This window comes from Coffea arabica, chromosome 1e, assembly GCF_036785885.1.
Source record: "Coffea arabica cultivar ET-39 chromosome 1e, Coffea Arabica ET-39 HiFi, whole genome shotgun sequence".
NCBI lineage: Eukaryota > Viridiplantae > Streptophyta > Magnoliopsida > Gentianales > Rubiaceae > Coffea > Coffea arabica.
Genome location: NC_092311.1, coordinates 41,293,779 through 41,307,419, shown reverse-complemented (window position 1 = coordinate 41,307,419; position 13,641 = coordinate 41,293,779). Strand labels below are relative to the sequence as shown.

At 32.8% G+C, this 13,641-nt stretch overlaps 1 non-coding gene across 1 annotated transcript; it reads right to left on the bottom strand.

Moving 5' to 3' along the window:
* Positions 1-12,037: 12,037 nt before the first annotated feature.
* LOC113719655 (small nucleolar RNA R71) lies at positions 12,038-12,144 on the bottom strand. Its single transcript, XR_003454963.1, has one exon. It is a non-coding gene; the product is annotated as a small nucleolar RNA R71 (small nucleolar RNA).
* Between the last annotated feature and the right edge of the window lie 1,497 nt (positions 12,145-13,641).

The window sequence follows — 13,641 nt, the reverse complement described above, 5'->3', positions numbered from 1 at the left end:
GCGCTTTGGATTGCTACCTGGAAGTTTCGCGAGCCTTACACAAGCTCTTTCCTATCTTGGCGCATGTCCTTGTTTGAGAGCCTAATGAAGCTGACCAAACGACATTTAACTTGTGTGCACGGACCTTGGCCCACCAATGACCCAGTTCAAGTACCATTGGGCCCAGTCACATGTGCACGGGCTAAGCAATTCAAGGAACGTTCAAGACCAACATGGAGTTCACTAAGATATTGAGGGCTTGGAGAGAGACAATCGAGTCGTTTACACCATGATCCAAGTCCACGAAGAGTCAAGCGGGCCACCAAGCGAATAAGGCCTTAGGCCCCATCAATTAGTTAGCAATTAGTTAATGATTAAGTAAGAGCATGGGCCGGCCCATCTTGTTCCAAAAACATGGGCCGACTTTTTCCTTTTCCTAGCCTTTAGGGTTTTAGTCACTTTAGCCTATAAATAGGCTTGCTTTGTAAGGTTTAAGGGAGACGTTTTATCAATAAAGTTTTGCATATTTTCGATTCTTCTTGAGAGAGAGATTCGACCCCTTTACTTGCTTTGGCAAGGGTTTTGAGCAGTCTTGCGTCCTGTCCTAGATTGTTCTACCGACCTATTCCCCTGGAGTATTCACCTTCATCGGAGTGTCGTCTACCGTCTTAAATCAAATCGTGTCGTCCGTTTGGTTCTAGATCCCGCAATTCCAAGCGTTGGACATCCTCGCTAGATCCTTGGGCAAACGTGCTACGTGTCTCGAAACGTGTTGATCGAGGAACGTATCACAGTTCTACCATCTTCATGGACAAAAATGTCGGAATACAGAAGCTGCACTCTGTGGTCGGAATCTGAAACAGGGGTTTTACCAGGTTTTGGTATTTTGGTCATATCTCAGGCTATACAACTCTGATCTGGATGATTTTTAGAGCATTGGAAAGCTAACTCAAAGGGTTACAACTTTGGTGTTTTTCACAAAAGCCAGTTCGGCCTTTATGATAAAGAAAATCGCAGATGAAATAAGGCCAAAGTGAATACGCTAGTACACAAAACGTGACTTGTAACCACGTTTTGTGTAGGCGCGTTTTCTGGCCGCAATTCTGCAATTTGCTCAGTCAATTCTCTTATGTTCAAACTACTTTCCAGCTACAATCTGCAAGAGAATTCGGTGCACATGCCTCAGAAGACAAAAGGGCAATAAAGATGGCTTATTTTCAAATCAAAAACATTGATTATTGACTATCCCAACAAAGTTAGATTTGGAAATCAAAAGTTGGAATTTGACTTGGAAAAAGAGAGCCTTTGAGTAGTTCATATGCAGAGACATTTGGGAGCCAAAAGAGGAACATACGGGAGAAGCTTGGAGTCTGAAAAAATGTAGCTTTTCCATTCTCTTAGTGTTAGTTTAGCTTAGTATAGAGTAAGATAGTTCATCCATTCTTGTTATTAGCTAGATAAAGAAGAAGATGGAGGATGAAGAAGGCAAGGAAGAAAGCTCATGTGACAAGGGTTGTATTCCTTCCAAATCTTTATATTTTGTACTTGATTCCAAGTTTAGTTAATATACAAGTTCTGGATTTTGTGTTTAATATGTGTTTCTAAAGTTTATGCCTTGGGTTTGGTTGAACTTTTTATAATTGTTAGTATTTATTATTTGGCTATTTGATTACTATGATTGGAGCAAGTTATTTAGCACTTTGGCTCTTTAAATCATGATTAATCTGGTACCATTGATTGTGATTATCTAAGGTGTTATTTCTGCAATGAAAATTGAGATTTAACATTAGTTCAAGAAGTGCTAAACATAGGGAGTACACTCACGAAAGTAGAGGTGCACCTATGTGGTTTTTAGTGATTCATTTCATGTAATTTCACTGAAGAAATGAACTTGTAGTTAATTTCATAACCATGAGAATAGGTATGGATTAGTTATAAGTATAATTGATTCACTACGAAAGTAGGATTCAAATGCATAAGGAAATTACACCATAATTAGCCTAGATGTAGTATTCAATGATCCAAATATAATACTTGCATGAGTAGTTAGGGATACCACAACCCAAGGAGCTTTTATTTGTTAATTTCCTGTATAAGTGCAGTAGGTTAAATTTCTTATCATTAATTGATAGTCTAAATAATAGAGAAACTTTAGTAATACCGGTAATTGTTCACTCTTCCCTGTGGGATCGACCCGATATATACCCTAAACTACTAGTTGACCTGTATACTTGCAGTGAACGGGTGTAATTTGGTTTTTTAACTTGTACGTATGTAAAATACCCGTCAATTCAATTTAAATTATACGATAGATTATATGTGCAAGTGATTTTCATTTAATTGTTGGATCTCATTTTTATGAACAATCTCCCAAGGAAAAAAGTCCAGATCATACTGATTTTCTTATATTAACCGTTATACTAATTTTGTCATTTTTATTGTTATACTATTTCTCATTTTGTTTGGGCTTTAACTCTTATTAATTCTTGTGTCTTAGATGTAAATTTATTAAAACTTTATCATCTTATTATATTCATAGGTGTTAAATTATAAAAATTGTTATTGTTGTCCAAACTTTCAAACTTTTCAAAAATTGAAAATGATTAAAAACTTATAATATGACAAAATTTTATTACATATTTTACAAGGTTATCTGAAAAGTGAAACTACTTTTCATAGTATTTTAAAGGGATAATTGCAGAAACCTCCCCTGAGGTTTCTGACATTTGCACTGACCTCCCCTGTGATTTGAAAAATTACACTAACCTCCCCTGAGGTTACTAATCCTTTGCAAATTTAGTCCAAACGATTAAAATATTATTTTAGGGAGTGAAATTAGAATTTTGTACCAGATTTGCCCTTTGTGCTACATATCCAATGAATGACAAAGTATTATAAATCAATTAACAATTAATAAATTTTAAGGAGTATAATTTATGGGCAAACACGCATTACTCATTTAAAGTACCAGCTCTTTACGAGTATTTTACTTTCAAATATTTAATTTATGATAAATATATCAATATTTGTAAGTAAAATTCAAAAATTGTTATAGTAATATTCTTGCAAAAAGGAAATCGATAGGTTATTTATTTAATATAAATTAAATATTTTTTTTAAAAATAAATGGCCCATAAAGTATTAATTTTTTATGGTTTTCATCCATTACATGAGTAAAGTATTCTCTCTTTATGTGCATTTTATTCTGAATCATTTAATTTATGTTAAATACATAAATGTTTGTAACTAAATTTAAAAAAGTGTTATATTAATATTTTTACGGAAGAGAGATTGGTAGTTTTTGTATTTAACAAAAATTAAATATTTGAAAGTAAATACAAATATGTATTTGAGCATAAATATTTGTATTAAATTAAATGTTTGAAAGTAAAATACCCATAAAGAACCGGTACTTTAAATAGATAATGCATATTTGCCTATAAACTATACTCCTTAAAGTTTGTTAATTGTTAATTGATTTGTAGTATTTTGTCATTCATTGGACATGTAGTACAAAGAACAAATTTGGTAAAAAATTCTAATTTCACTCCCTAAAACAATATTTTAATCGTTTGGACTGAATTTGCAAAGGATTAGTAACCTCAGGGGAGGTCAGTGTAATTTTTCAAACCACAGGGGAGGTCAGTGCAAATGTCAGAAACCTCAGGGGAGGTTTCTGCAATCATCCCTACTTTAAAATATATAAATACAAAAAAAATTTAAGTTATACCTATAATCATTTATTATACAGGTATATTACGAGTACTTACTAACTAAGGTACTAAGCTTTAATCATTAATAAAACATCTTATCATTATTTCAAATAAACTTCCTAATACTAGTTTGAGATAAGGTTTTAATGTAAAATTGTACATGTATTCCAAAAATCAGTAAAATTTGATCCTTAATCAAATTTACCATGTTATTAGTAAGAATTACTATTTATGTATAAAAACTTACTGTTATTTGAACTAAACTTACTCTCTAAAAAGTAAGTTTGGGATATAAAGTAGTAATTTATTTATTTAAAAAGTAAGTTTAATATTTATTCCAATTTACCTTTTGAGGTATAAAAATTACTAATATATTAAGCTTAACTTACTATTTTAGATGGGAAACTTACTTCCATATTTTTAGGTGTTATCCTATTTAGGTGGATAGATCCAACAAGAAATCAAATGGTCGCTAAAATTTTTTTGGCTCTAGTCAAAGTTTTTATTGTGTGCTCCCATTTTTTCTTTTTGGTAAAATTCATTACGTGATCTCTTGTTTCTTGGTAAAAATTATTATGTGCTCCCATTGCAACATGCTATGCACGAAGATGAATATCCTCTCGGTAATCTAAGGAACTAGTCAAGCAACTTGGTCGCCCCGCCCCTTCTTTTTCTGCCATTATCAATACCAACAGTACATAAATTGAAGCATTGAACAACATGGCTGGGGGCTTAAAGAGATAGATATGGTGGTCAGAGCTTGTAGAAGATGGAAACAGGAATTAAAAGGTCGGATATGGATGGACTCACCAATGAATCCCGTCCTCCAACTAGCGGGTACTACAACTTATACAAAAGGAATTAGAGAGGACGAAATCTATAATCAGGGTCTTCGTCCAAGCATGTTGTACCAAGCAAATCCAAGCAAAACGCTTTGCACTAATAACCAATGGCAAGCCAAAGAAAGTTCCCTAAAGAAACTTTTTGGATTGTTGACTCTATCAAAATTTTCAATGTGATGCATGTGAGATTAAAATGTTGATGAAAAATAAGTAAATTCTTTTCAATTGAGGATTTCCAAAGTTAGATGTGTTTCTTGCTTAGAATTAGGGGAAAATCGTTCAAAATATCCCTCATATTTCGTTAAATAAATTTTTTCATCTTTCATTTTTAAAATATAAACTTTACGTCCCTTACAAATGTAAGCTTGTAAAATTTGGTCCTAACCTAAAATCTGACTACTTTTTAGCCTAAAATAATCGTGTGACCCAATGTAATAATTTTTATATACAAAAATATCATATTTTACTTTTTTTAATGGAAAAAATAAATATAGGTTGAGTCAAATCCCACTTTTTTAGGGAGAAAAATGAATATGGATCAAATCATTTGTTTAACTATAAATAGGATTTAATCTTTTTGCTCCTAAAAAAATAGACATCATTAGGTTTTTTTGTGGGCATTTTCAGGCTTTTGGTATGATTTTGTGTGGGTAATGTTTGAAGTTTGGTGGTCAATATTAATTGACCAACGGCAAGGGTATCCTTGTTAAGATTTGAGTTTGAGGGATCTTTTTATATTTTGGACAAATTTGAGGGTGTGAATCAAACTTTGGTTAAACTACATGCGAGTTAGATGTAATTAATCCAAATAAATACAATGCAACAATTATCAATGAAAAATATTACAATGTGGACTTGAATGAATGTTTCTTAGTAACTATAAATGTATTTGCTATTTCACATATTATACAAGTATGTAACTTGCATATCATGTACAAAGTTTTTCAAATTCAAGTGAACAAAAATGTAGAGACCCCAGAGGTGCTTGAACAAAACAAGTAAATAATTGAAACGACTAGAGCATGAAAGCTGAGACCAATAAAAGTGCAATCTTGCAAAAACACAACAGTCCAAGAAAATTTTGGCCCGACAAGAGAAAATTGATGGCTCACCCCTTAAAAGACTAATGGCAAATGCTCTTACGTTCCTAATTCCTATGCGATCCGCCATTCTATCATGTTTTCAGTGGGATGCAGTAGTTATAACAACAGAGATAAATAATGTACTTTGGAGTGATTTCGTAACGTTTATGTTTTGTATTTTTCTATTTTTGATTGTGGAACTGGAAATAATTGTTCATAAAAATTGTTTGTGTTTGTTTTTTATAAAACAGGTCTTCTTTTAAAAACAATATAAATATCGCTGTTAACTGTGTAAAAAAAACCTAGAAAAAATATATCAATAGAGCAACAATGAAAATCCTTTGACTTCAGATTCACTCAACCACCATGCACTGTTGTTTCACCTTGCCATGCCTCATCCTGCACACCTGGTCACCACCTAGTTCAGCCTAACCCCACCCATCGTCGAAGTATTTGTGTGGGATGTTGCTCGAATTACCTCCCGTGGCTTCCTTTCTTTTATGTATGTAAAGCAAAATTTCAGTTTTTCTTTGGTAAGGTAAAATCTAGGTGGATGATTCTGATTATCACTATAAATTAAGGTATATCTCTGAAACTGTATTGCTTATAGGATTCTTATGGATGATCAACAAACATGGCTCTCACATATACACGAACTTTTGTAAAAAAATAATTCATTCTTACTAATTGAACCAACATGTGTTGGTAAAGCAAAATTTCATTGAACTTTGCATGGGAGCACAATATGCAAAGGTTCAATGAACTTTGTATCGCGCAGATTGGATTAAACCTCCAACAGAAATAAGACATAAATTGGGGTGAAATTCCAACATGCTTTTCGAATATTTGCGCTGTGAAGTTTGATTGCATGCATCTGGAGGACAGTATGATTGGTGCTCGGACCCCACCTCTAATAATTCTCTATTCTCCATAACAAAATATGTAAAAGCTTTTCACACTTGGGTAAAGGTAGTGGGAGGTTCAAAGAAAGAAATATCAAGAACCACTTTATTTGCGCACTCTAGATTTCCCTTGATTGTCAAAAGCTAAAATAAAGTTCTGACTAGTCAAGGGTATTTTGGTCATTTTTTGATTCACAAAGTTTCAAATTGGATGATTCTTGATGCATTAGAAAGCTAACGCAAAGGCATACAACTTTTATGCTTTACACAAGAGTTAGTTCAGCTTTCATCATAGAGAAAATATCAGTTGAAATTGGATAAAAAATAGAGTAAGGATAAATTCTACCCAGAAAGTGCTAACCTGCAAAAGAGTAGAACGGGTGTCAAAACATGGGCATAGGCTGTGTTTTCTACCCGCATTTTTATGAATTTCGGCTGCAACTTGCTCTGTAACTTATGCTCTATTCACACAACCTCTTTGACCACTTTATCTGCAAGAAATCCGGCTGAAACTAAGCAAGCAAGTATAAAGAATTCAAGAAGCATCTTTTGGTGATTCCAATGAACAATTTACATAAACTTTAACAACTCACCGTGAGTTTGAATTCCTCTACAAATAAAGGCCTTAGAGAACATTTTCAAAACTTTGGAAAGCTAGAGAAACTCCACAAAAATGTAACTTTCATTAGAATTTCCTTAGTTCATTAGTTCGGATAGTATAATATAGTTAGAGTAGTTTATCAATCTTGTATTTGTTGTTAGATTTGGATGAAGATTTGAAGAGTAAAGATGGAAAGTTTGAAACTCATATGATAAGGGTGGCTTCTCTCCTATCACTTTCTCTTTTGTATTTGATTTCGTATTTAACTATAATATAAGTTTGGTATTTGTTTTCATGTTTAGTTACAGTTTATGCTTAGAACATGGATGAACTTTCTATATCTTGTTAGTAATGTTTATTTGGTTATTTGATGATATTATTTTGAGCAACTTATTTATCACTTTTGCTTATTTGATCACGATTAACCAGCCATTAATTGTGATAATCTTAACGTGTTAAGTTTACAATGAGAATTGGAATTTAATACTAGTTCAAGGAAGTGATAAATCCGGAGAATGCACTCATAAAAATAGAGGTGCACCTTTGTATTTATTTCATGTAATTTCATAAAAAAAAATGAGTTTGTAGTTAGTTTCATAACCATGAAAGTAGGTATGAATTAACTATAAATATAGTTGGTGCACCAGCGAAAGCGGGTATCACGTATATTAGGAAATTATACCATAACAAGTCAAGATAATAGCATTCACTTAACTGGTAACTTCATTTGCAAGAGTAGTAAGGAATTTCAAAGTTCTAGAAGTTTTATATTGTTATTTTTATTACTTTTATCTCATGTTTATAGTGTAAATTTAATTTCTTGCACTTATGATAGTCTAAATAATAAAAGAGTTCGAAAATCATCAATCTTCCCTGTGGGATCGACAGCTATTACCCCTATGCTCAATAAACGACTCATATACTTGTGAAAAATCGCATGTGAGATATTTAGGATTTTATAAATGTAAAATTCGACTATAGATGAACTAATTGTTATATGTATATCCCACACACGTCAAATTTTTGGTGCCATTATTGGGAAAGATTTGGCAATATCGGTGCTAAGAATAACTTTATTAATTTAGACATTTTTACTTGTTTTTTTTATTTTTGTTGTGTCTAGTGTCTTGTTTAGTATATTTAGTGTTTTGTTGAGTCTTTATTTGTATTTTTTTGTATGAGTCGAGTCATCTATTCTTCTTAACTAAACTTGTTTTTAAGTTATTTTGAAAACATGTTTAGGGACTCAAGGAGAGTAGAAAACATGAGAAGACAATACTTGAAAAGTGAAAGATTAGCAATGGATGGTTATTATGTGTAAAACTCCATGGATAGAGGTAACCATGAAATTATTGAAGGTATGTCGTTTGAAAATGGTTTAAGGAATTTAAAAGCTAAACTTGATGCTATAATGTTACAAGTTCAATTGAACACCATTATGCATGAAATTGAGCAAAAACGGAATGCTAATGCTTTCAATTCTTATCATGTGATTTGTGACTTGTGTGGAGGTTACCATAGTGCTCAAACATGTAGGCAAGCACAAAATGTGGATAATTATGATGAAGGGCATTACAATTCTTGTTTTGATCAATATGGTGCTAATTGGGATAATTCTTCTACTTAGGGTTGGAATAATCGATGTACTAATAGTGATTCTCCATGTTTTTATGATTACCAACTCCAATGTGTTCAATATGAATCTAAACCATCTTAAGAATTAGCAATAGAAAGGTTAGTTAATACACCTTCACCTTTGGAATTAAAAAGTGAAACATTAGCTAATGATTCTAATGCATCTTGAGAGCTAGTTATAGAAAATTTTTCTAATCAATTTGATTTAGTCATAGCAAAGTTAGCAAATGCAACTTCCGACCATTTTGCTGGGATTGAGGAAAGGTTAGATAAATTAGCTTCTCATTTTGGTAAAATACAAGACCAATTGCATGAGTTATGTGAAATTATTTCTTCTAATGAAATGCAAAATGACCCTAGCATGGATGGTTGGAATGTTGTATGTGAAAATGGATTATATTTTGATCAAAATGATGAATCCAATTTGAGTTTCAATGATGAAATGTCCATTTCACAAATAATATCTTTGGAACTAATTTTGAATCTCTAGAGGTGAGTATTGATGTTTCATTTTTCACCCCTCTTCAAAAATATGTTGAAAGTACAGGTTTCAAAGGTATTATTGCCTAAGAAGATCATACGGACATTCCTTTAGTAAGTACTCAAGTGACACACATTAAAGGTAATCTCTATGAATTACTTGAGATAGGTAAGTTTCATCCATCTCTCTTATCAGTTGATTATGTGATTTTTATTATCAAGCCATCTTTTAACGATCCCCCACGTCCAAAAATGGTGGATTATTCTTTAACAAAACCTCTTTGAAATGTGAGATGAAATAGTCAATCTAATGACTATAAAGAAGCGCTAGTTGAGAGGCAACCAAATATTTGTTTAAGTTTATGTTAATTTGGTGTAATTTTATGCTTCAATTATGTGTTTAAGTTATTTTATTATTTTTCTTTTGTAAGTTTGGGACATAGAAGTAAAGATGACCAAATAAGATGAAAAAGAGGAAATTTAATCAATGATCTCAACACCTCAAATTGAGTAATTATGATTTTTGATATATTAAAAAAGGTTAGAATGGATGTTTAGATCATTTTACATGTGCGTGAATTATTTATTTTGACAAAAAAATAATTTAGGATCTGTTTTTAAAAATTAGGGTCAAATGTGCGATTTTTAAAAAATTGTAAAAATTCTACACTAAAAGTGCAAAAGCATAAAACGCACCCACAAAAACGCCGGCCAGAATTGCGTTTTAGGGTCGTGTTTTAGTGTATCTACATGGCAATCATGTAAAACACGGGCATAAAACGTGATCTGATAGGTCGCAATTTTGTTATATATTTTATAATTAATTCCCTCACATTATACTACTAAATGTGCGTTAACTGGTAGATTTTATTCACTTTTGGGAATTTATGTTGTTCGTGGGGAGTTGGAATGAAAAGTGATAAAAAGGGGCATATTCCTCACTATATTAACTTCGGGACATCTAGCGTTGCAAAGTGAGCAACAAACCATGCCGAATTTACCAAGTTATACATCTTCGGTTAATATGGGGAACAGTCAAATCAATTTTGACGGTAGTTAAGAGAAGAGTTTGATTGGTAATAGAAAACACGAAACCACTTAGAGATTGTTTCCTTATCTAGTAATGGAAGTACGGTGGATTAGGAAGGGATTAGGACACTTTCCCTTTTATTCTTTGGAATAGCCGTATGTAAAGGGGAATTAGGTAGAAAAAAGGGGGCAGACAACCTTGATTACTTTTATTTTGACTTTTTCATCTTATTCTTGTTATTATTCCATCGAGTTTCATCCTTCAAATTTGGAGAGAATGTCTTGGACAATTAACTCTACAATTTTGCATGGAACTTTTTCAACGGAGATGAATTAAGTGTCTATTTCTAGTCAAGGAATAAATGAGGATTTGGTTCAATTTAAATTGTGAGATCTAACTGATTTTACTTTTTCTATTATTTTCTGATATTCGTATATTTCCTGCTTTATTTGTTTATGGTTGTTGTATTATTCTATTATCCTGAGCCCGAATGTTAAATTAATTCAATAACCTAAAGCCAATTAGAGTAATTAAATCCGTAATTATTTAATTATTTTAAATTAGTGCTAACTGGCATGATTGGATTTGTGTCAGAAAAATATACGGGCTAATTTAAAACAACCCTGATAGCGTGTTATTTGATTAGAATAGGATTTTTCTAATTTGTAAGGAAATTGAGATATTGAATTCTACGGTCGTACCTAGGGTTATTTCACAATTAGGGTAATAGCTAACGGTCGTACCTTGGCTATGATAATTAAGGAGAAATTGATTGTCATCGTTTGTTTGACAATTATAACTTGTTTATCAGTTTATAAGTGGAATTATTCTTGCATCAATGATCAATTAGAAGAACCATTTCTGAAGTTATTTCTTGACTACTGTTTGTCCAATACTATTTGAGTTTTTATAATTTGTCATTTAATTTTTATTTAATTGTAATATTCGATTAGCATAGCTTATTGTTAATTTCTATAAAATTCCCCGTAATTTGAACTTTAGCAGAAACAAATTACTCCCAGTCCCTATGGAATCGACCCTACTCACTGCTATATACAAAAGTTATATTATTTTTAAGTAAGTAGTTATTATTGCACAAGCTCGACAACCTGTCAATTTTTGGCATCGTTGCCGAGGACTAGCATTAGTTAATTTGTTTCCTCTTAAGTTCATTTTTATTTTGATTTTCTGGTATTTTTCTAATTTATGCCTCGTTCTTCTCGTATAGGAGAATTAATTTTCGATTCTGAAATAGAGAAGATTGCGCGCCAAACACGAAAAGAGATCAAACAACTCAGAAAAGAGCAATCTAGTACTGTATCTCAGAGATTTGATCCAGAAGTTGAATCAACAAGTTCGGATGGTGATATTTTGAGTGACTCGGATCAAAAAGAAGTCACTATGCCTAATGCACGAATATTAAGGGAGTTGACTGCTCCTAATTTGAATCGGCAGTCCTTATGTATTACTTTTTCGAATTTAAATGATAACATCTCTTTTAAGTTAAAATTTGATCTAATTCATTTTTTACTATCTTTTCATGGTTTACCAGGTGAGGAGTCTCATAAGCACTTGCAAGAATTCGATGTTGTTTGCACCAGTATGAAGCCTTCGAAAATTACGGAAGAACAGATAAAAATGAGGGCATTTCCCTTTTCTCTCAAGAACTCAGTAAAAGACTGGCAGTACTACCTACCTCTAGGTAGTATCACTACTTGGGAGCAACTGAAGAAAAAATTCTTGAAAAAATATTTTTTTACATCTCAAGCTGCAAGTTTGAGAAAAGAGATATGCGTTATCAAACAACATCCAGGAGAGTCGCTCTATGATTATTGGGAGAGATTCAAGAAATTATGCATTAAATGCCCTCAACACCAAATAAGCGAGTAATTACTCATCTAGTACTTTCACGAGGGGCTGCTTTTCAGAAACAGGAGTATTATTGATGGTACAAGTGGAGGGACGTTGGTGAACAAGACTCCTCGAGAAGCATGGGAGTTGATTGAAGGGATGGCCGAGAACTCGCAGCAGTTTGGTACAAGAGAGGATGTCCCGATACGTAGAGTGAATAAAGTAGAAACATTCTTTATCTAACTGCAGTTATCTGAGTTAATATCTTTTGTTGGACAAATGGCTGTAGGAAATGCACCACAAGTCAAGGTATGTGGGATTTGTACTGCCATGGGTCATTCTACAGAGATGTATCCAATGATTCAAGAATAGAGTATGGAGCAAGTAAACATGGCTGGTCACACGTCCTCTCCAAGAAAGCCATATGATCTGTATTTGAACACGTACAATTCGGGTTGGAGAGATCACCCTAACCTCAACTATGGAGGAACTAAGTAATCAAATTTTGTACTAAATAGACAACAAGGGTATCAATAGCAATATCAACCTCAGCCGCCGCCATCTCCTCCAAGCACAAGTTTCGTCTTTAGAAGAAATGATGAAACAATTAATTACTAATAATACACAATTTCAACAAAAAATGGAATCTGACTTACAAAATATAAGGAATCAAATGGGTCAAATGCAAGCAATGCAAAGTCAGATAAGTTAGATGACAATATCAATCAATTGTCTGAAATTTCAAATTCACGAAAAATTACAGTTTCAACCTGAACTGAATCCAAAGAACGCAAGTGCAATGACCATAAGAAGCGAGTAAAAAATTCAAGGATCTGAACTCACGATTCCAAAGGACAAGAATGAAGAGAAGATCGAGAAAGAGTTTGAGGAGGAAGACAGAAATATCAAAAATTCAATGGTACTACCTGACCTAATCATTGAAATTAAAACTAATCCGTCTCCCTTTCCTTGCAAGTTGGAGAAACTGAAGAAACATGACAAGGAAAAAGAGAACTTTGAGATTTTCCGCAAGATAGAGATCAACATTCCCCTATTAGATGCAATCAAACAAGTGCCAAAGTATGCAAAGTTTTTGAAGGATTTGTGCGTCAACCGAAGAAGGCTGAAGGGAGACGGAAGAGTTATTGTGGGGGAGAACGTGTCAGCGGTTCTACAGAGGAATTTTCCACCAAAATGCAGGAATTTAGATATGTTTACTATCCCCTGTAGGATAGGTAATACTTTGATTAGAAATGCCATGTTGAACTTAGGAGTATCAATTAATATAATATCTAAATCTATCTATACTTCTTTGAACCGATATCCATTAAAAGAAATTGGGATAATAATTTAATTAACTGATCGAACGAATGCATATCCTGATGGGTTGGTTAAAATTAATGAATTAGTGTTTCCAACAGATTTTTATGTACTTGACATGGATGATGATTATTCTCCTGACCCCTCGTCTTTGCTGTTAGGTAGACCCTTTTTGAGCACAACCCAAACTAAAATTGATGTTAATA